The sequence below is a fragment of the Mchenga conophoros genome, linkage group LG20 (assembly GCF_057382185.1).
Source record: "Mchenga conophoros isolate Kocher_MC1m ecotype Shallow Benthic linkage group LG20, M_conophoros_male_GT1.1, whole genome shotgun sequence".
NCBI lineage: Eukaryota > Metazoa > Chordata > Actinopteri > Cichliformes > Cichlidae > Mchenga > Mchenga conophoros.
Window position 1 is genome coordinate 26,136,797 of NC_140545.1, and position 22,935 is coordinate 26,159,731.

The following is a 22,935-nucleotide window of genomic DNA, read 5'->3' on the forward strand; positions in this document are numbered from 1 at the left end:
GGAGCATTACGGTGTGTTTTAAAACAATGCCAGACATTAACAATAACCTCAGAGAAACAATTGTTGTTCCACACCAGTCTGTGGATGGTCATCAGGTCATTCCAAATGATTTGAAGGCCATTATTCTACGGTGAGAAAGATTATTTACAATTGGAAAAACATTCAAAACAATAAGTTGCCAATATTCCCAGGAGGGGACATTCCTGCAAATTCACTGCAAGGTCAGACCCTGCAATGCTCAAAGAAAACAGAAAACAGACTACATCTCAGACTCTACTGGCTTCAGTTAGGATGTTAGAGTGCAATCAGAAAACAACTGAACAAGTCTGGCAATGTAATTGTCATGGTCCTGGGCCATGTGGGCCCAGTATTCTTAGTTTTCATGTATTTTTGTATTTTGTTCTTTATTTAGGCCATGCTTCCTGGGTTGATCTGTTACGTTGTTCCTTATGTGTTTTCCCTTCGTGACTCTCACCCCCTGTGTGCCCCTCTGTGTATTTATGAGCCCTCGTCTCTCTTTGTGTTTTATTCTATGTTTTCCCCAGCCCGTTATGTCTGCGTTCTCCCCGTGCTCTCTCCCCTCCTGTTTGAACCTCTGTGTACTTCCTGTTTTACTTTGCCCATCTCCCATCAGTGTTACGTTCACTCCTGCCGTGTCTTGTTATGATTATCAGTGTCACCTGTGTTCCCCGTGTGCATCCACTTCCCCTGATCATCCCTCATGTGTATTTAGTCTCTGTGTTTCATACAGTCTGTGTCGCGTCGTCTGTGTTACCACCTCTGTGTTCCGTATTCCAAGCCATAGCTTTTCCTTAGTTTATTTCCAGTTTAGGTTTTCGTTTGAACGGTTACTCTTATGCTGCCTTCACTCTGTTTTGTTCCTTTTCATCAGCCATAATAAACGGCTCGCTTTTGTTTAAATCCACTCCTGCATCCTCGCCTGTGTTCGCACCTGGGTCCACCACACACGTTTCCGCACGGTCTGCCTCCGCAGACCCTGACAGTAATGCACATTAGAAAAATCCAAACACCGCATATCAGCACAAACAACTTATACTAGCTGTAGAATGTGTGTCTGACAGATAAATAAAATGCCAGCAAAGAAAAAAAATCAAGTCGATGCAATGGTCCAGTCAAAGTCCAGATCTCAACATGACTGACATCCTATGGCAAGACCTTAGAAAAGCTGTGAATGCTTACAAATATCCAGCAATCTGTTTTCTTCTGTTTACCGAATTCAGCACAGTAGTTGAGCTAGAGCTTTTTCCCAACTGTCATAGGGCAAGAGGCAGGGTAGACCCAAGTACATGTGGCCAATCTATCACAAACACATAGCACCAGGCAACCATTCACATTCACATTCACCAATTAATCTAACCCTGTGCATGTCTTTAAAATGTGGGAGGAAGCTGGAGTACCTGGACAAAACACATGCAGACACGATGAATACATAAAAACCCCACACAGAAAGGCCCCAGGCTGCATTTGAACCCAATGCATCCTGGCTGTAAGGAAACAGTGCTAACCACAGAACCATTCTGCCACCCACTCACAAGTAGGGATGGGTACCGGTGTCCGGTGCCATGATGGCACCGGTTCTGACATAAACGGTAGTAACCAGACCGAAAAGCAGCGCACATTTCGGTGCTTTATTTCGGTGCTTTTTTTCCTGAGCTGTGATACACTTCTAGCCAATCATTTTACGTTTCCGAGGATAGTAGGCGGGTCCAGGTACGTACGTTCTTTTAGAGCAGAGCTACAGATTAAAAATTTCCAAGGCGAAGCGGTCAAAAGCCTGGCTGTACTTCACAGCAAAAGATGCAAACTCAGCAGCCTGCAACAAGTGCTTTAAGCTGATACTGTGATACTGTCAAAGGAGGTAACACCTCAAATCCGATGAAACACCTGGCGACGCATAGCGTTTTTTTTAAAAGCCCAGAAATGCGCCGTATTTGATAGCTTGCTGCGAGACCTCACACCGAGCGCATCTACTGCGGGTGGGTTGGCTGTTATGCAACATCCCCCAAAAACATGAAGAGTAGAGTCCTGGCCCCTAGCCCTGCCAGTGTAGCAGAAATGATGATGGATGATGATGCAGCAGCAGCCGTTCTTCTCTGCGTGAGTAGCTTAATGTTGTTCGAGTGTAATTTACGTTGAGTAGGCTAACCACGTTATTACATTAATGCATGTAAGGTGAACTAGCAAACACCATCATAGCTACATGATGTCTTCTTGTTTGATGGCAGATACTCCCTTCACCCTGGCCAAAAAGGCTAAAATGACCAAAGAAAAAGTGGAAAACAGTTAAACATGAGAGGTTTTTGGACAAAGTTTGTGTTTTTTCCATTGTTTAAGCACTGCTTCCAGCCAAGAGTGATAACATATATGCCCCATAGCTGCAGAAAAGGCTAACATTGTTATCTTTTTACAAAAAACAGCTGAACATGAGAGGTTTTTGGACCAATTTTGTGTTCTCCATTCTTTAAGCACTGGTTTGAGCACCGTTTGAGCACCGGCACCGTTTCAAAAGTACCGATTTGGCACCGGTATCGGATAAAACCTAAACGATACCCATCCCTACTCACAAGCGTCCTTATTTTTATTTTTTTTACAAACTGTCCTTAACATTTTCTTCTTTCTAAAAGGGTAAAAAGAAACAAACTATAGATGCAAAGCTTTCTGCTTCATTAACTGGAACCAGCTATCTGACATAAGACAAATTAGTGGCTAGAGTAGCATGTGTGACCTACATAGAGGACAGACATGGAGACATGGACTGAAAATGAGCCAGAGGATTGAGAAAGTGTCAGAAATAATCATCAAAACATGCAGAGAAGCTCTGGAAGGGTTGACTGACTGAGATGTGGTGTGGTTGAAAAAACAAAAACTGAGACAAGCTTGTTGGGATTTTTTTGTTTGTTTGTTTTATTGTCCTCAGTATACTTAAAGAGAAAAAAATTCAACCACGTAAACAAGCATATGTGTGTCAAGCAAACACATTAACTGTACATTATCAAAATGCATCAAACTCTTAAGGATATTTATGCTGCTATAACTATTTAAAGAATGTTAGCTATGTTTATGTTTCCGTGATGTAGGAGCACATCCACATCCACACACTAGTCATTAGCATGTGTGCGTCTTTGATCACACTCGGGACACGCTTGCTTGTTTACTCCAGTGCAAGGTCACTCTTATCTCTTTGTCAAGTTGTAAAACTCAATTAGTGATTTATCACTTTGTTTCAGTTGGATGAACTGACATTCAAATTCATCATCGTCATGACTACATTACAGTATGTGGCCTGTGCAAAGCCCACGTTATTGCTCGTCTATATATCACAATAAAAGAGCTGTATATCGCCTGCTTGGCATTTTCCAAATCTATATAATGTTCTGCTTTTCTGCATTGAGTGATATCTTCCTAGAACTTGTGTGCATGTTGGAAACTTGCCCAAGACAGATTAGTTACGCTAATGGTGTATTATGGTGCTAGTACTGTTATTCTGAAGGATGTAATGTTTTGACATTTTTTTTACGTGTTACAGGGAGAAAGGCTGACACATCTCAGCGGCTCTAGGCATGCTTGTGTGTAGCACTCTGCCTACACAGTGACAATGATTGTGAGAACCAACGCTTAGTTTACTGTTCATCCATGCCAAGTCAATAAAGTGTTCCTCATGGGTGATGACAGGTCAAATTCAACGACTTGAATGAAAAAAAAACAAACATATTTTTTGCAGTTATAGCTCATTAGTCCGCCCACCTTTTCTTCTGCACATTTTCAGTGTAAATATTTAAAGAAAAAAAAAGTAAAAAAAAGGAAATTTTGGAAAGAAATGGAAACAAAAAGAGAAAAAATATAAACATATGAATATATAGCTCAGTGGTGACAGTTGCTGCTTTTTATTGCATTTTTTATTAAATTTACACTTGGATTTAATAAATGCACAGGCCTTGTCTGCTCAACAGCCTTACAATATTTAAATAAATAGAGATAGCTGTGTAGTGTGTGTGGAGTGTGTTGCTTTACAATACTGAGGAGAACATTCTCTATTGTAAGTGTTTGTCTCAAGGTTATTTTACAGCATGTGTACTGGGTTCATCTCTGGCCTATGGCTGGCTACAAAAGGAGGGTTTTATTTGTTTGAAGACATTTTATAATAGATTTACTTCAGTGTTTTTCTCCAAGCATGACATCCCGGTGCATTTCAGACCCAGCAACACGCTCAGACAAAAACTGGTTCACCCGAAAGACAAAACTCCAAAACACAGACTTAACAATGTGGTGTATGCTGTACAGTGCAGCGAGGAATGCCCAGACCTCTACATTGGAGAGACCAAACAGCCACTTCACAAGCGCATGGCACAACACAGAAGAGCCACATCCACAGGACAAGACTCAGCAGTCCATCTGCATCTTAAGGATAAAGGACACTCTTTCGAGGATGCCAATGTTCACATTTTGGACAGAGAGGACAGATGGTTTGAAAGAGGAGTGAAAGAAGCCATCTATGTCCACTGTGAGCGACCATCTTTGAACAGAGGCGGGGGTTTACGACACCAACTCTCTGCCATCTATAATCCAGTTTTGAGATCCCTCCCCAGATGCCTTAACGCCCACTCACATCCTGGGCCATCTGATCTCAGGAATTTGCATGATAAGGTGGGGCCAGGTTTCACAAAGAGCTCACCTGAAACTCTGGCTGATTGGGACCCACACCCAGTTTCACACCTTGGCTCAGGCGATTAGAGGATCATCAGGGGGTCCTTTTGTCCCTCTTTGGGGGGTCACTCCCACTAGGCTTAAATCTGGGACTCCCCACCATTTGATCTTAGAACTGAAGAAGCTTCTCGGATGAGAGGTGAAACATCTTCAAGCAACTTAAAGAAGTCGAGACGCTTTTCTTTGCAAACTCCTTTGACTTCAGTGTTTGCAGTTATTGGTGGTTCCTGTCGCAACGCAAGTCTCACTCAGCTTCAAATTAAGGACATCCCGACCTGCAGTAATCACCTAACTTAATAAAACTGGGAATTTTTTTCCTTTAGTTGGTGCAAGACAGCTCCAAACCATAATGTGTTAGTGGGATTATGTTTTCATGATGGTATATTGTGTCTTTTTCATGGCACATAGTCGATACTCCCAAAAACATTCATCAGTTGTGTTTTGGATTTCTCTGTTCTTTCTCTGTCTTACTCGCTTTGTCTTCACAGCATAATGCCTGTTGATTGGTTTGTTTTAGGGCAGAATCATGCACATAGCTGTTTACAAGGGCTAAATATTAATTAAATCCTTTGGCTGGTAATCTGTGGTTCATTTTTAGCTGATCGTACACTTAGATTTTTCTTTTGAAATCAGCTCAGTGAAGCATAGGGAACGGTATCACAGTAATAAATCATCCCCACTTTTGAAAGATTGTTTAACTGATGAATAGCTAAACACAGATCAACTCTCAGTCTGGAGTCTTCTGACATCTTTTTTTTTTGACCATTTTAAGACAAAGATATTTATCTTTCTGAAACAGAGAACAAACACGTTGGAATCACAGATACGGAGCTTACACTGGATAATAGTAATGCTCAAATGTCTGTGCAGCATATCTTCCTATTTCAATTATTATGTTATTATGGTGTTGAATATGTATATGTCACAATGAATACTGTTACATGACATTATATTGTGTGAAAGTTCGTTCAGTTATGCACTTACAGCTTTTTAAAAAGCAATGAAAATAAAATTCATTTTCCAACTTTAGAATTGGAACCTAAAAAACATATGTAACCTACAGAAAAACACTAAAACACAACTAAAATACCCATAAGCCTTGAGAGGTGTGTTATCTCCACTGCACCTGGTTCACTGTCATTGTATGTTTGTTTCTCTTTCTCTCTGTGAAACTGGGTAGTGGAGGTCGGCGGTTGGAGGGGGCCCTACCTGACCCTGCAGTGACACAGAGAAAGATAAGACACAACCAGGCAACCAGAAATGAAAAAAAGTTGGCTCAGGTGCTGTATAAAACTCTTATAATTTTAGTAAAAACCCTGTAATTTATCCTTGAACCAGTATGTTTTATGAGAAGTTAATAAAAACACATATTGTACTAAGCTGTTATGGCTGCTATAGGGAAACAGATAAACGTGATATTATCATAGCACACTGATGCATTATAATTACAACAGAAAATAGTTTATGTAGTAAATACTCTCCAACCTAAGATTCTGTACTATCTACGCTAAATTTGAAAAAGCTGTGGTGCCTCAAAATCTGAAAATATGCATTCAGTCATGATGATTCCACATCTATTGGTCTAAGAATCATAAGAAGTCAAATGGATTATTCAATAGCAATCCCCTGACAAGCTCGTGGGAAGTGCATCAGTGTGTGTCCTATTGTAGTCATGCTGGAGAGAGACACAAGGATTACTGATTTGTTACAGTCCAGTGTGTACTAACATGTGACCACAATCTTCTCTTTTTTTCCTCAACAAAACACTCCATGTATTCCTAGGAGCCATTTCTGTTTTCTTCTGGTTTTTGTCAAAAACCACAGATTGTCCCAGCACTCATATCATTAAAACAGAAAGGAAAAAAAAAACAGAGACAAAGACAAAGAGAGACAATAAGCCAAGAGAGGCACCCATGATCGAGATATTAGGGTAGGTAAAAAAAAACAAACAAAAATAATTTTAAGGTGTCTGTTCAGTACATACAGCGGTGTGAAAAAGTGTTTCCCCCCTTTCTGATTCCCTATTTTTTGTATGTTCATCACACTTAAATGTTTCATATCATCAAAAGATTTAAAATTAAGATAAAGATAAAAGTAAACACAACATGCAGTTTCTAAATGAAGGTGGCCCACAGGTGGCGCTGTGTGAATAAGTGATTGTGCCCCCCACTCCACCAGCACATCTGCTATAACATCATGTACAACATGTATCACAACTTTGGAAAGCTGAGTTCAATTTCTCTAGCCACACCCAGGCCCGATTAATGCCACACCTGTCAGTCACCAATCAAGAATTCACTTAAATAGGACCTGCCTGACAAAGTGGAGTATAACAAAACATTCTCAAAAGCCAGACATCATGTCATGATCCAAGGAAATTCAGGGACAAATGAGAAACAAAGTAAATGAGATCTCTCCCCCACAGTGAGAATCATTATCCACAAATGGCGAAAACATGGAACAGAGGTGAACATTCCCAGCAGTGGCTGGCCGACCAAAATTACCCCGACAACCTGTCCAAGACATCACAAAAGACCCAAGAACAAAATCCAAAAAACTGCAGCCCTCACTTGCCTCAGTTAAGGTCTGTGTTCATGGCTCCATCATAAGAAAGAGACTGGGCGAAGATGGCCTGCATGGCAGAGTTCCAAGCCAAAAACCACTCCTGAGCAACAGGAACATAAAGGTGTCATGGTCTGGGTCTGATGACCCAGAGCTCATGTATTTCTTGTATATGTTTTTCCATATGTTATGGTGGTTTTCTCTCCCTTTTTGTCCTTTCTCCCTGGGTGCTCCCAGATGTTTTGGGGTCGCTGAGGGGACTGCGACCCGGAAGTGTTCCCGCACTGGGGACTGCCGCACCTGCCGCCCATTAGCCCTCACCAGCTGCAGCTGATGGCTTCATGAGGGGCGCCTTATTTAAGAAGGTGGCGGAGCCCCAGTCGGCGCGGGATTATACTAAGTCGAACCTGTTAAGTACCTCCGTAGATTAGTGTGTTGTGATCGGCTTCGCTACTAAAGGCTGCCTGCTGAGCTGTGTGTGTTTTTGTGTCACCAGGAGTCGGGAGTCAGGAACGTCGTCACGAGGGGAAATCACAGAGTGGAATCGGGTTTTTGGAGTTGTCACCTTTTCACTGCTATGGACACGTGCACTGTGTGGGATTCTTGGAGGAATCGCCACAGGAGTCACAGTGCTTGAATTGTATATAGTTGTCGTTTCTGTCCACTCGCCATAAATAAATCCACTGTCCTTCACTTGAGTCTCGCGTTTGGGCCCTACTTTCTCTACAACTCCACGGTCTGCCGTCGCAGCCCGTGACAAAAGGCTCAGCTCAGGTTTGCCAGAAACATCTTGGTAAACCCCAAGACTTTTGGGGAAATACTCTGTGGACTGACAAGACAAAAGTTGAACTTTTTGGAAGGTGTGTGTCCCATTACATCTGGCATAAAAGTAAAAGCTTTTCAGAAAAAACAACATCATATCAACAGTAAAATGTGGTGGTGGTAGTGTGATCGTCTGGGTCTGTTTTACTGCTTCAGGACAGTAAATGTAACAATGAATTCTGCTGTCTATCAAAACGTCCTAAAGGAGAATGTCTGGCCATCTGTTTGTGACCTCAAGCTGAAGCACACTTGAGTTCTGCAGCAGGACAATAATCCAAAACACAAGTCCATCTCTGAATGGCTTAAAAAAAACACAATGAAGACTTTGAAGTAGCCTAGTCAAAGTCCTGACCTGAATCTAATTCAGATGACCTTAAAAAGGTGGTTCATCTTTGAAAAACCCTCCAGTGAGGCTGAATTACAACAATTCTGCAAAGATGACTGGACCAAAATTCCTTCACAGTGCAGTAAAAGACTTATTGCCAGTTATTGCAAATGGTTAACTGCATTTGTTGCTGCTTTGGGTGGCCCAACCATTTATTAGGATTAATGGGCAATCACTTTTTATCCTTTTAATAATAAACACCTTCACTTAAAAGCTGCATTTTGCGTTTACAAGTGTTATCTTTGTTCAATATTTACATTTGTTAGATGATCTGAAACATTTAATTGTGACAAACATACAAAAAAAACGGGATCACTTTTTTCACACCACTGTACAGACATAAATACAGACGCAATAAACACTGTAAATGTTCATGAAAAGTCAAATTTATACTAACCAAAATATAGATCATGAACAAATGTACTTACAGAAATGTGTTTTTAGCAGACATTTAAATAACATTTGAGGGAAATATAAAGGAAACATTGGTGCTGCTACCTCAAAAGACTGGTTGTATCTCGGTTTTAAAAGATTCCACGCATTTAGTCATGTAGACACGGTAATTTGACCTGCTGAAACTCAAACTGAACATCAGAATGGGGACGAGAGGTTATTTAGCTGACCTTGACTTTGTTTATGCCAGGCGAGTTGGTTTGAGTATTTTACATTCTGTGGTTGTCATGAACTGGCTGTGTGGAGGCAGATGAGGACCCAAACGCAAAACTCACGGAGGCAGGAACTGAACTCAAAATCACTGCTTTATTGCAGGTTTCACAAAGGAACAGAACTAAACTGGGAATACTAACAGAAGACCATGGGAACACAGAAAGACACACAGGTTCGGGGAGAAGACATTGACGACGCGACACTGACCTGATGGAGACACGCACATAAATACACAGAGGGTTAACAAGGGAAGTGGGAGCACACGGGGAACACAGCTGACACAGATAATCATAACGAGACAGGGCAGGAGTGAACACAACATGACGCATACTGACGAGAGACTGTCAAAGTAAAACAGGAAGTACACAGAGGTTCAGACAGGAGGAGAGAGAGCACGGGGGGAACACAGACATAACAGGCTGGGGAAAACATGGAATAAAACACAAGGAGAGACGAGGGCTCACAGATACACAGGGGCACACAGGGAGGTAACCAAATAAGGAACATCTTAACTAAATAACCTAGGAACCAAGGCATAAATAGGGAACAAAATACAAAAACACACAAAAACTAAGAATACTGGGCCAACATGGCCCAGGACCATGACAGTGGTTTACAGAGAATGATCCAGAGAAAAAAAGAAAAATATTAAATAAGACACAGTTTGCTGAAGAGTTGATTGAGTCTTGCTGATGCCAGAGATCAATGTAGTATCCTTAGTACCAACTGAGCATTGTTTAAATGTCACAGCCTCCCAGAATATTGTTTCTGACCATGTCCCTCCTTTATGAACACAGTATATTAATCTTTTGATCGCTGCTTCCTGCAGGATAATGTGCAAAACTCAAATTGATTTATTGAACATCACAATAACTTCACTGTCCTCAAATAGTCTCTACAGTCACCAGATCCCATTCCAATAGAGCACATTTGGGATATAGTGCAATGGGAGATTCACATCATAGACGTGCAGCTGACAAACCTACAGGAACTGTGTGATGATATTGTGTCAAAATATGGACCAAAATCTGTGATGACTGTTTCCAGCCCCTTGTTGAATCTATGCCAAGAAGAATTAAGGCAGTTCTGAAAGCAAAAGCGTTCTAAGAAAGTGGCCCATGACTGTAAAACATTCCCAACAGCAATGATGGAGCTCAGGATTCAACCTGAGGGCAACTGCTGTGTATAAAACGTCTTTGTGTGACAGTTCAACTGTCTCAGTTGCACAGAGTAGATTTTTATTTGCTGTTAGGTCCTGATAGAATCTATCTCGGGAGTAATTGATAGTTCTGACTTGAAATAATGAATAGTTATGGATAATGCTTTCGCATGCTGTGTCACGCCATATTTCATTAACTGAAACAGCTGGAAGTTACAAACATTGCTTCAGCTCCTGTTGTCAAACCAGTGAGGCTGACTCCGATAACTCAAGCAGGTAAACCAATCAGTGTTCTCAGATATTCATGGATCAAGTTTGGATCTGAAATGTGGAAAAAGTCACTAAATACTCCGTACAGAAAAAACAAGCTTACTTCGCCATTATCTGGGGAAGTGTTGTGTTTCTGTTATTTTTCCACTCGGCTCCTCCACCTTGGCTTCGCTGGTCTTGGGCGGAGTCTGGCACCAGGGCCAGCCCAGTCTCACCTGCAAGCCATTGGCAGCAATTAGCAGTCCTGCATTTAAGGCCAGCGCTGATTTCCACTCTTTGCCAGATCGTCTGCTACTCCCAGTGGTAAATCAGCCTCCATGTATGAGTTCAAGTTTGTTTTCCAAATGTTAATATTCCGTCTCCCTGTGCTACAGTCTCCACGCCTAAGGACATATTTTCCTACATTTCAATAACTCCTTGGATCACTGTCCCTTTGGCCATTCTTGCAACATCCACGGCTCCTGTACCACTCACCTGCTCTCAGGATTCCCCAGATCACTCACCTGCCCGGCTCTCTGCTCCAGCAAACACCTGTCGAAGGAATTCCCCTCCTGTATCCTTCTCTGTTTGGACACCTCAACATTTACCTGGACACTCCCCTTCCCCCTCAAAGCTCCACAGCTCTGCCAAACAAAGTAAGGAGACTCTTGTCTCTTTCCTTCCCCTGTGATTCAGTCTCTTGAGAAAAAGATGTAATAAACCTTCCATTCCTGTGAAACTTCCCTTCTGTTGAGTCTGCTTTTGGGTCCGCCTTTTTTGATCCAGCCTTTCGGCTGTCTGGCAGACTTGTGTTGTTTTTTTGCTTATTTGTCCTTAGATTTTCTTTTTTGCCTGGCATGAGAACATGTGAAGGAACATAGATCACATACTTCACTCTATATGTTCTATATGAAATGGTATATTTGTAATAACCTGCTTCCTCAGGAAAGCAATCAAATCCTTAGTTTGCTAGATTCTGAGGATAAACAGGGTATGGTGGCTGTGATTTTTCTTTATATGCAAACACTTGAGCTAATGACAGGAATGAAGGTGGAAAGGAAATATTTTGACTGTGGGTTCATGACTTTGTGGTGACATTACTTTCTAATTCGAGTAAGGACCTGGCAACACAACTCGGTGATAATGTGGTAATAGTGGTGTAATAAAGTGGAAACAAGGAGAGCAGTAATGTGTAAGTTTTTACCAATTAATTACCACTTTTGTATCCAAGTAATTATCTTGTATCAACAGCAGATATAGTTTGTGTGACAGGCTAGCAACAGGAGGTACTAATGTGGAAAATAGTGAATACTGAGGAAAACAAGCTAGCGCTACAGAAGAGGAGCGAGCACAAAGAGAGCAATGTTTTTTTTAAGTGGCAGGTAATTTAAAATGCAATTGTTCAAACAATTCAACAAATTTCAGAAACAAAGCAAAGAATTGTGCAATTTCTCACACAGTTTGTCTGCCAACTAAAGTTACAGGTGCTGTTTTTCCCAGGAAGAGAACAGAGTGTGAGATGGCTTCACTCACAGAAGGTGAAAGATGTAAGAAAGGCAGGACAGGAGAGGAAGAAGAGAGGTTACATTTAAAGTTGAGGACTTCTCTGCAATATCTGTTAAATTGGAAATTTAGAGCTCACGTGTAACATTAGGACAAACAGATTAGCTTGTCTTGAATTTAGAGCCAAACATTGTGTTGCCCTGGTGCAGAGTGGCTGTGTGGAGTCTGTTAAAATAGTTATTTTTGTTTGTTCTCTTTGCACAAAAATAGTTAGTAGAAATGTTCTCTAAAGACTTTTTACTGTGAGTACATTTCAGAGTCTGTACTTTATCACTTTGATTACTTTTACTACACTTTTAAGTATTTGTACTAAAATTAAAAAATGTGCTGATAATGATGAAGAAGACGTTCGCTCCCCCAGAATAAACAAAAAATTCATTGATCAGCAATCCTTCGCTGCATGCAAATTTTTACAATTCATTCATAAATAAATCATTACATTCAAAGGACTTTAGACTACAAGAAACATTTGCCCATACAGCACTTTATTCTGGAGGAAGCCAGAGTACCCATGGCACAGAGAGAACATGCAAACTCCGTACCAAAGGGCCCATCTGCAGAAGATTCAAATGCAGATCGATTTTGCTGTGGGTGACAGGTAGCCACTGTTAGCCCCTCTTCTGCCCTGTACTAGAGAAGAATTGCACATCCTTATTCTTGTGTTAGATGGGCTATCAGTGATGGGCTATGGGGTATCACCATGTGTGCACTCAGCATTTGTTACCTACAGCCTGTCTCATCTGTCGTTACAGTTTACATGTCAAGTATGCACCTGTCCAACACTGTGTTGTCTCTATGTCTGTCTACAATGGAACGAACTCTGCTTTCAACAGTTGTCTTATTCTGCAAAATAGTATGCAAAACTCTAAAATCCTCCCTCATGTATTTTTATTTTTCTAGGAAAAGGGGAAATAGGTGCAGACATAAATGGAAATAAAGCAAGGGTTTTACAATTTTAAATAACTTCAATGTCAGCATTTAGTTTGGTCACCCTTATTCTTCAACACTGCCTGAACTCTATTAGATAAGCTTTTTTGTAATATTTATACGTAGTCTTCAAGAATAGTTCTCTGGACTTCTTGAAGGACATTCAAAACTCTTCTTCAGAAGTGTTTTGCACAGGGTTGGTGTGACAGCATGATGATGCTAGGAATAGGGTAAGATGAAGGGAGATGATAAAGACGAATAACTGAAAGAAAAAGACTAAATATGAAATTTTAATTTGAGAAATATTATCTTTTTCATAACCATAGCTACATTTTTAATACACTGCAAGCGATGCATATTAAAAAAGTGGGGTCAAGGGCAAAAGACTGGAAAAATTCTGTAATGCCATCGCCCATCAGTATGTCATGTCACACATTCAAGTCATGAAGACAGATGTGACATCTCAACCAGCTGCGACAGCATGGCCGGCATTGTTTTCAGTCTGTCTTTCTGTGTTTGTGTACTAGTGGTAAAATGCGGATCTGAAGACACCTGCTGTAGCTAAAAGTAGCACAGAGAGTAGTTTGGCAGATGTATACAGTGGGGCAAAAAAGTATTTAGTCAGCCACCGATTGTGCAAGTTCCCCCACTTAAAATGATGACAGAGGTCAGTAATTTGAACCAGAGGTACACTTCAACTGTGAGAGACAGAATGTGAAAAAAAAATCCATGAATCCACATGGTAGGATTTGTAAAGAATTTATTCGTAAATTAGGGTGGAAAATAAGTATTTGGTCACCTCAAACAAGGAAAATCTCTGGCTCTCACAGACCTGTAACGTCTTCTGTAAGAAGCTTTTCTGTCCCCCACTCGTTACCTGTATGAATGGCACCTGTTTGAACTCATCATCTGTATAAAAGACACCTGTCCACAGCCTCAAACACTCCAAACTCCGCCATGGCCAAGACCAAAGAGCTTTCGAAGGACACCAGGAAAAGTATTGTAGACCTGCACCAGACTGGGAAGAGTGAATCTACAATAGGCAAGCAGCTTGGTGTGAAAAAATCAACTGTGGGAGCAATCATCAGAAAATGGAAGACATACAAGACCACTGATAATCTCCCTCGATCTGGGGCTCCACGCAAGATCTCATCCCGTGGGGTCAAAATGATCATGAGAACGGTGAGCAAAGATCCCAGAACCACACGGGGGGACCTGGTGAATGACCTGCAGAGAGCTGGGACCAAAGTAACAAAGGTCACCATCAGTAACACACTACAACGGCAGGGAATCAAATCCCGCAGTGCCAGACGTGTTCCGCTGCTGAAGCCAGTGCATGTCCAGGCCCGTCTGAAGTTTGCCAGAGAGCACATGGATGATACAGCAGAGGATTGGGAGAATGTCATGTGGTCAGATGAAACCAAAGTAGAACTTTTTGGTATAAACTCAACTCGTCGTGTTTGGAGGACGAAGAATACTGAGTTGCATCCCAAGAACACCATACCTACTGTGAAGCATGGGGGTGGAAACATCATGCTATGGGGCTGTTTTTCTGCCAAGGGGACAGGACGACTGATCCGTGTTAAGGACAGAATGAATGGGGCCATGTATCGTGAGATTTTGAGCCAAAACCTCCTTCCATCAGTGAGAACTTTGAAGATGAAACGAGGCTGGGTCTTCCAACATGACAATGATCCAAAACACACCGCCCGGGCAACAAAGGAGTGGCTCCGTAAGAAGCATTTGAAAGTCCTGGAGTGGCCTAGCCAGTCTCCAGACCTCAACCCCATAGAAAATCTGTGGCGGGAGTTGAAAGTCCGTGTTGCTCGGCGACAGCCCCAAAACATCACTGCTCTCGAGAAGATCTGCATGGAGGAATGAGCCAAAATACCAGCTACTGTGTGTGCAAACCTGGTAAAGACCTATAGTAAACGTTTGAACTCTGTTATTGCCAACAAAGGTTATGTTACAAAGTATTGAGTTGTATTTTTGTTATTGACCAAATACTTATTTTCCACCCTGATTTACGAATAAATTCTTTACAAATCCTACCATGTGGATTCATGGATTTTTTTTTCACTTTCTGTCTCTCACAGTTGAAGTGTACCTCTGGTGCAAATTACTGACCTCTGTCATCATTTTAGGTGGGGGAACTTGCACAATCGGTGGCTGACTAAATACTTTTTTGCCCCACTGTATATATCTGCCTGTATGTGGATAGATTTTGTTAACATGGTGATGTTGCTATTGCTGAGATGCATTCGCTCAGACCCATGAATGCTGAATAAGGGGCACTGGAAATTAATCGTTTCCCACTTTACACCCCCGTCACACAATCTTCTGAAATTTTCATGTGTTTTAACTCCAGCTGAGACAAATTTTTATCTTGTGTATGAAAATGTAAATAGTTTATAATTAGTGTGGTCTGCAAATTCTGTGTTGTTGCAGCTTTTGGGACCCCTTTTTCTCCAGCCTTGTGAAATTCTATTCAAGCAACTTGGGGAGCAAATGCACCCACACTAGTGTGACTTTGCTGGTAGCAATAAACTGTGCTAAGGGAGCGAACATTAAGCATGACATTTTGCTTTCAGTTGCACTTCAAAGTCAAACCTGTGCCCCAGTCCACTCCCGAGAACTCCCCACATTAAGATATTCATTTTGTGCGCGTGTGTCATTGTGCCTTTGCATTCTCACGGTTAGCTTTCTGTTTTCATCTTTCTCTCTTCAGTGCCTCTGTCTTTCTCCTGTATAGTATGTTAAATCTCTAAAATCCAATGTACATCAAGGGTTAGGGCTAAAAGTGAAAATGTGATAACAGAAAAAAATACTGGGAGGAGAGATTGTAAAGAGGGAAAAGTAACTAGAATGAATTGGAAAATATAGAGACATTAAAACCATTAAAGAGTATTTGGGGTAACTACAAGGAGAACGTGGTGTGTTAAGAAAAATGCTGGAACATAAAAATTGAGAGAGATGTACGCGTGTGTGTGTTTGTGAGAGAAAGCGAGGCAGCAGATGCAGTGTGGAAAATGCATGTGTGTACAAGAGCGAGATTTAAGGGGGGAGAGAGAGACAGAGCAGAGCAACACAGACTGGTGAGAGAGTGGGAGCTGCAGACAGAGAGACAGAGGAGAGTGCTGGAGAGCAGAGACCGGCAGCACAAGGCAGCATGTCTGTTTCTATCTGACGACTCTTGGATCTCCCCGAGCACAGCTGTCGGGCTGCTGCTGCTGACGACTTGTGTGCTCACTCGGTGAGGGAGCGCTTGAGCGCGTAGTATACACCAGAGTTTACCAGTGGCTATGCATGTTCAACTCTACTGGTTTTCATAGCACTACCACACGTGTGAGAAGATTTAACCAGCTTTGCACTGGACCTGACTCAACACCCATGATCCCCAGCCAACCCTGGCATACCCTCTCATTAAGGTAAGGAGATCATTTATTTTACTGACTGGATGTGTTTGGTGTTGTAACCAGACTCGTACAAGTTTTCTGTTTCTTTGCTCAAATACTGAATTTCTGATTATAAAGTATTGCTGTACAAGCTTTGTAAATTTAGAATAATATTTTTTTTAAATAAAGAAACTACATGTAGCCAAGTACATCTTGAGCTTGTCCCAAGCTTGTTCCAAGCTCAAGTTTCACTGTTTATTGTCTGACCTGCTTAACATGTACACACATTTTTATAGACTTGCTTATATCAAGTGCTGAAATCCCAAAGCTCTTACATTACCGAATTAACGAAGACACAATCCTACTATATGTTCTTACATCCAAGAGTAACTCTTTTCCTTAAGGAGTTAAAGCAATAAAAGGTGACTGGGTGAGCGTGTAAGTGTAGGTTTAAAAGATTAAGCTGTTGAGTTATTTGGTTTTCTTGCTTCATCATCTATTGAATTAAAGTCACTTTAAATATGTCATGTGAATCACAGTAGCTATGGCTAAAACACCTTTGAGTCATTTACTCTGTACACCGAGTGTATTTTATAAGATGAAGATTCTATTAAACTTTGATTAACCTTGAATAACATGGAGCAAAATGTACCCCTGCCATACATGCGACTCGGATTTCCCGGTTGATGTGTCTGTAAATTGTGTCAGTGAATGTACTTGTAGTGAAGACTCTCATAAAACATAAATAGGGATCATCAGTGTCTCTCCTGAGGAGCTTGACCAAAGATACGTTGCTCCCTCAGTAATGCCAGCTGTATCTATCAGAATCTCTCTCTGTCTCTGCGTGCCTCATGTTGAGACTCCAGTGTGTCTAACTCTATTTGCTTTGGTGTTTTATGGTGAGTTTACCATCAGAGTTTGACACGGAAAGGTCAAATGTGAATAAAGACTTTCTTGTGTTAATGGGCTAAGAACAAATCCTTTATGTTGGTTATCTTATGAGCTAACCAAACAATACTCGATTTGATTTTATCTAATCAATTCTGCTCAGTTACAATGATGCCTTCTTGAACTGTTGTATGACGCAAAAGCTTGCCCAAATAGCTAAATCAAATGTGATTGCCTTCAAGCTTTTTGGTTCTCTAATTTAATCACAGCTCGATAAAATCTTTATCAAAGGTGTTTAGTGCTAAAGATAAAAACAAAAGTATCACAGGGAGAAATCTAACCGCTTGTGCATCTGTTAATTTGATGATCACAGCATCGCTAGACTAGAAAAGCCTGACAGGCAAAGCAAAGATATTTAATTACTTACGGAGGCTATATACAAACCAGCTGCATAATATTTGACTTGTAAAACAAACAAAGACTCTAAAGGCAACTTGTAGCATTAGGCACTAAGACTTTAGCAGCAGTCACATTGTAAGGTTGTTCTTACAGCACAGAAGATACATCAAACTGAAAACAAGTCAATGCCTAGAAGTCTTTGGTGTGTCCTCTAACCATTCCTCAGCAGCTCTTGCAGTGTGACAACATTAGAGATCAGAGCCAGCCTTTACTTCCAATGCACATCACTATGCCCAAATCCCTGTCACCTATGCATTGGTTTTCCTTCCTTCCACTAACCTCTGCAGAACATGGCCATCTGACCCTTTCTACCCATCACAGTTTGTCTCTTTTCAAAAATCTCTTAGGTCCTATCACTTACCCACATTTAGCTCTCCAAGGAATGACTGTGTCTAATAGGATATATACCCCAGCTTCCACCCCCTTCACATAACTGACACCTTTGAAACAGTATTAATTAATCTCACCTGTCAGTAGCTGGTAATTGTATATGTAATGATGAGGATCAGACATGGGAAAAGATTAATGTTAAGAATTCAAGGACCACAAACGCCTCCACTGATAAGATATCAGCAGAGGCAAACAAAACACTACGTAGCCACAGTAGTGATTTTAAAAATGAACATGATAAATATCTGAGATACATAAAAAGTACTGATAAATTAAAGTTTCAGTGAATTTCAGTGGAAGGTTTAGCATTTGAGAACAATGCAGGGTTTTAAATCAAACTGGGAATTCTGTGGAGTATTGATTTGTAGTGGGACTTAAACAACCTGACTAGAGGCAGTTGCAAAGTAGACTTCTATGTGAAAAAGCTGACGTTTGAATTTCAAATATTTTAATCAATATGAATAGAAAGATCAGTCCGAGATGAGGACCAATTTCTGGGGCACATCTTCAGATGAGCCCAGGAAGCTAGAAGTGGTACTCTGGGCGATTGCATTGAAATCTGCCCAACAGGATATTATTCAAAGCCTTCCTACATGGGTCTTCAAGTCTTCAGTTTAAAACTGATCCACAGAGTCAAAAGCTTTATAGATGTCAATAAAAAGCTCAATGTTGCATGCTGTTTTTTTATCTGGATAAATTGTATAAGTTGCCACAGAGAGATTAACCCTCTCAGGCTCAAAGTAAACTTTTTGTTGCTAATGCACAACCAAGTCCTGCAGTGGTACTTCTGAGTAAAAAAAACTCAAATAAAATATGCAGAGGTGGGACCAAGTCATTGTTTTGCAAGTCTCAAGTAAGTCTCAAGTCTTTATCCTCAAGTCTCAAGTCAAGTCTCAAGTAATGTCAGGCAAGTCAGAGTCGAGTCTCAAGTCACTGGTGTAAAAGTCCGAGTCAAGTCACAAGTCTGAAACTTTGAATTTCAAGTCCTTTCGAGTCTTTAAAAAAAACAAACGAAAAAATAATGTTGCAGTTATATGCTAAATGTAAATATTAGACCATGTAATTTTAAAATCTGTGTTTTTCTCAACACATGACAAAATAGTGAACTTAGAAAATATACACAAATTGTGAAATTGCACCTCTTTAAAATGCAGCTCAATTAAACCTAGCTCCAAGAATAATTTTCACCGACAGTTCTGAGATACGCTGCATGTTATTCTTGGATGCGGTTGTAGGACCAGCTTTAAAATCGCATGACAAAAATATCATACACATTAAAAAAACTGTATCACCAACGTAGCCTGGAAAACATTTGCTAGTTAGATGAAGTCAGCTATCTCATCTTAGCATATTTATATGCATATTTATAATTATACGGTTCTTGGAGTGAGTGCATACACTCATGAAGTTTAGTAACTTCCGGTCACTGCAACAAGCCCAGGTACAGTTTACCGACGGATGGGTGCAGGACCTTGAAATGCACCGTGTAGAACGAAAGACCATCGTACGTATCATAAGTTTACCAGTCTCACAAATTGTCGTCATAAATACACATTCGTTAACCGTTTATTAATAGGACCTTTGAGCTCAACGGTAATTAATTAGTAGTGGAAATAATTTCTGGTAGCATCACAGAAATGTAGCAGTGACAATAATATTGTATGCTGTAATCGTACTGGGCAATTAGTGATACAAAAAACCTGTTTTATCCTGTGAATAAAAGTATGTGTTTTTGTCAATGTACCATAATAACAGAAGCGAAACGCAATATTGTGTCAGGACAATTTACTATTTATGCACAATAAATAAAGGAGCATAGCGCGACAATTTCTGTTCAGCGCCAGACTTGCTTGTAACCTATATCACCAATTATGTTAAGAAAAATGACGTATTAACTACAACAGCAGACTGACCTTTGTGTAAATGCTTGGAGCAGACTAACCTGTGAGCTGGAGTGTTCTAGGACGTTATATTTGATCTTTGAATGGCTGCAATCCAGTCGCCTCTTTGTTACTTCGGAAACATGGCTCGAACAATTTCTCTTCAACGACGTAATCCGATAACAACCGATCTCTTTACCCGTCGGCTTCCCGTGGCTGTCATGCGACCAGCTATTGCAGTTAATAATACAACAGCTTCTTGACATTTTTGTGTTTCTTTTTATGGCTGTGTGACTGATTTTAATTGAAAGCCTGCGTGCGCTAGTACCGCTTGCCACGAGTTCCCAGAATCCTTTGCGGTTCTACCCGTGAATGATGTCACATTTTCAATCTCCATATAATATGCATGTTAAATTTTATATTTGGGGTAAAATATCAAGTCTTTTCAAGTAAACCGGTTCAAGTCCAATTCAAGTCCCAAGTCATTGGTGTAAAAGTCCAAGTCAAGTCACAAGTCTTAGAACATTTTTTCAAGTCAAGTCTAAAGTCATAAAATTAATGACTCGAGTCTGACTCGAGTCCAAGTCATGTGACTCGAGTCCACACCTCTGAAAATATGTATGTGGGGTAATCAGGTTGTTAGTTTTTAACTGTTGCAAATCGGCAACGCCTGCCTTGAGAGGGTTAAAAAGATATGGCAAAAGCAGAATAATAAAATCCACTGCTAGCTTTAAAAAGTAAAAGTTTGAGGTTAAAAGGACCTGCCGACTTCCTGGCTTGTGGGCTTCCAAATGTTTGAGGGCTTTATGCACCTGTGGGACTGTCTCTGGAAGAAAATTAAAGGAATAACTTCTGAGAATATTATCATTAGAGCAAACATTAGAGGGAATCTGATAAGTAATGTTAAGAGAATCAGAGAAAATGAAAGTCTTGTTCAGACTGGCAAGAATTTCAGCCTTATCAGAAATTATTTATGAATCCTCAAAGATCTTTGTGACCTTGTTTTTGTTTCAGACATTTTAAAGACCAAATGATTCTTTAATCTTAAAAATTGAGCTATTAGTTGCAGGTCTAACATGAAGTTATGAAGACATCCCTTTGACTTCAGTGAATGGTGAATCTTTTTGTCTTTCATTTCTGACATTTAAGATCCTCATAATAATCGCTGGTTGATGCCCTACTTATTATGAAAGTATACACCTATTTGTGGCACATGTTTAGCTTGTGTGGATGAATGCGTGTATGTATGTGTCATCTGACTCTGACTTTATTTATTTATAACCCATGATATAACCCAGCTAGTCGCACTCTGTGACTTTATGGAGGTGTCATTTCAAGCATCAGTTTCCACATCAATGTGGGAGGGAAGGCGGGTTGCAGTGACGTACCAGTGGGTGTGAAAGGCTGAGTCCACAATAAATCAGGTTTATGGAGCAGATGAAGGAGAACTCCCAAGTACCTTTGTATTAGGAAGGTGATATTTTATATTGACCACTCACCACATCTGCTCTTTCTTCAAGGTGATTACATCATGTTGGTGTCCTGATGTTTCCGGACTACTACTTTTTACTCTATTTGCTCCTGTTATTTTACATCTTTCCTTTAAAATGGGTTGAAGATTTGCCAGAACAAATTAATGTAATCTATTTAGTTGGGGAAAGTGCTAGCATGCTAGAACGATAGTCAAGGTTACGTCATTGATTATGAATAAAGAGGGCATGCACACACACATGAACACGCACACACTCAAAAAAAGCCTTATTACCCTTGTTTTTATGGTGAGATGTAAGTGGAAGAGGTCACTGACGGTGTATAGGAGTGCATTATGAATGAAGATTCATCATATTTCCAGTGGAAAGCCACACATGTGGTTATTATGTTCACACACAAACTGGCGGAAAGGCTCATTGATCCATTAACTCAGACCTTCCCAAAGTGTGGGGCCCGCCCCCTAGGCAGAGCCATTGCGGGGTGGGGGCGGCATGAAAAGGGAAAAAAACCCCAAAAACAACACTTGGACACTGCTAGCATGGAGCGCCCCACACAAACGCAAAGCAGGAGATGAAGCATCGCAGAATATGTTTCCAAACCAACTTCATTCTAAGCCAAAGACTTGAAAATATGGTGAAGCATATCTGCCCTTTGGTTTCACCTGCACAAGTGCCAGGTCTCCCCTGCAGAATTGGTTTTCCCTGCGTCGGGAGCACGCGCCAGGCTCTCCAAACAGGATCCCACAGCTGTTTATGTTTTTAGACTCATTTTGCACAGAGAGACATTTTTTTTGATAAATGTATTGATAGCAATGTTGAATATTATTACACAGAAAAAAAACCCAACTACACGTAAAATAATTACACCATGATGCTTCTGCCTTTGTAAATAGAGGGACAGTAACTGCGTGTTTATATGTAAGCGTGTAAAACCTGCAGATAGAGACAAAATACTGTTAATCTGACTATCTGCCATTCTGCAATTCATCTCATGTAAACAATAACGTGGCGCACAGCTGACGTGAAAAAAGGCGCATACCTTTAACGTTGCATGACGAACTCTGTATTCCTCGTCCACACGTAAACGCAAAAAATGAGTTTTAAAAAATCTCAGTTTTCGGTGATTCCAAACGCCGTTTACGTGTGGACGAAACAGTTGCGTTTTCAAAAGTACCCGTGTAGGTGCGGACGTAGCGTAAAAGAGTTAGTAGTTTATTTTCTTACTACCTGCAGATTACTTGTATTTGCTTAATTGTTTACTAAATATTTGAGGTGTGAAATAAACCGCAATTGAGCAAAATATGGGTTTGTGTGGTTGGAGGATGTGTTAGCGTACGTTAGTGTTAGCGTGCGTTAGTGTTAGCGTGCGTTTGTG

General features: G+C 40.7%; 1 protein-coding gene and 1 long non-coding RNA gene across 2 annotated transcripts in view; both read left to right on the forward strand.

The window, feature by feature from the left end:
- Window positions 1–7,573: 7,573 nt before the first annotated feature.
- On the forward strand, window positions 7,574–7,985 carry LOC146550945 (uncharacterized). Its single transcript, XR_014890266.1, has 2 exons — window positions 7,574–7,696; window positions 7,784–7,985. It is a non-coding gene; the product is annotated as an uncharacterized LOC146550945 (long non-coding RNA).
- An 8,214-nt stretch (window positions 7,986–16,199) lies between these two features.
- Window positions 16,200–22,935, forward strand: part of opn7b (opsin 7, group member b) — a 100,321-nt gene continuing 93,585 nt past the window's right edge. Inside the window, exon 1 of the mRNA XM_085259563.1 lies at window positions 16,200–16,486. The gene's annotated coding sequence lies outside the window, so the exon portion shown is untranslated. The remainder of the gene's footprint in view (window positions 16,487–22,935) is intronic.